The sequence below is a fragment of the Myotis brandtii genome, unplaced genomic scaffold (assembly GCF_000412655.1).
Source record: "Myotis brandtii unplaced genomic scaffold, ASM41265v1 scaffold5042, whole genome shotgun sequence".
In the NCBI taxonomy this organism is placed as follows: Eukaryota; Metazoa; Chordata; class Mammalia; order Chiroptera; family Vespertilionidae; genus Myotis; species Myotis brandtii.
In genome coordinates, this window is record NW_005369226.1 from 31,925 (window position 1) to 32,531 (window position 607).

Genomic DNA, 607 nt, shown 5'->3' on the forward strand with positions numbered 1-607 from the left:
TCTCTCTTTGTCCTGAACATTTGCCATGGTAATTATGATGTGTCTTGGTGTGGGTCTTTTCAGGTTCACCTTGTTTGGGACTCTCTGTGCTTGTGTGATTTTTTTCTTCCCCACCTCTGGGAAGTTTTCTGATATCATTTCTTCCAATAGTTTTTCTAATCCTTGTTCCTCTTTCTGTTTTTCTGGCACCCCTATTATTCGTATGTTGTTTCATTTCATGTTGTCCCATAGCTCCCTTATGCTTTCCTCCTGTCTTTTAATTTTTTCCCCCAATTGCATTTCGGTTTGGGTGTGTTTTGTTTCCCTGTCTTCTAATTCGCTAATTCGGTCCTCTGCTTCTCCTAGTCTACTGTTGAAACTTTCAGTGGTGTTTTTTATTGCAGCTATATCACTTTACATTTCTTCTTGGTTCTTACATAATTTATTGATTTTTTTCATCTGTTTCTTCTTGCTTCTTACATAAGTTGTTGATTTTTTTCCTCCATCGGTTTATGCACTCTAGGACCCTTAATCTGAATTCTTTTTCTGTCATATTGCATGTCTCTGTATCACTTAGGTGCTTTTCTGGCGAGTCCTCCTTTTCTTTCCTTTGGAGGTTTCTTTGTCT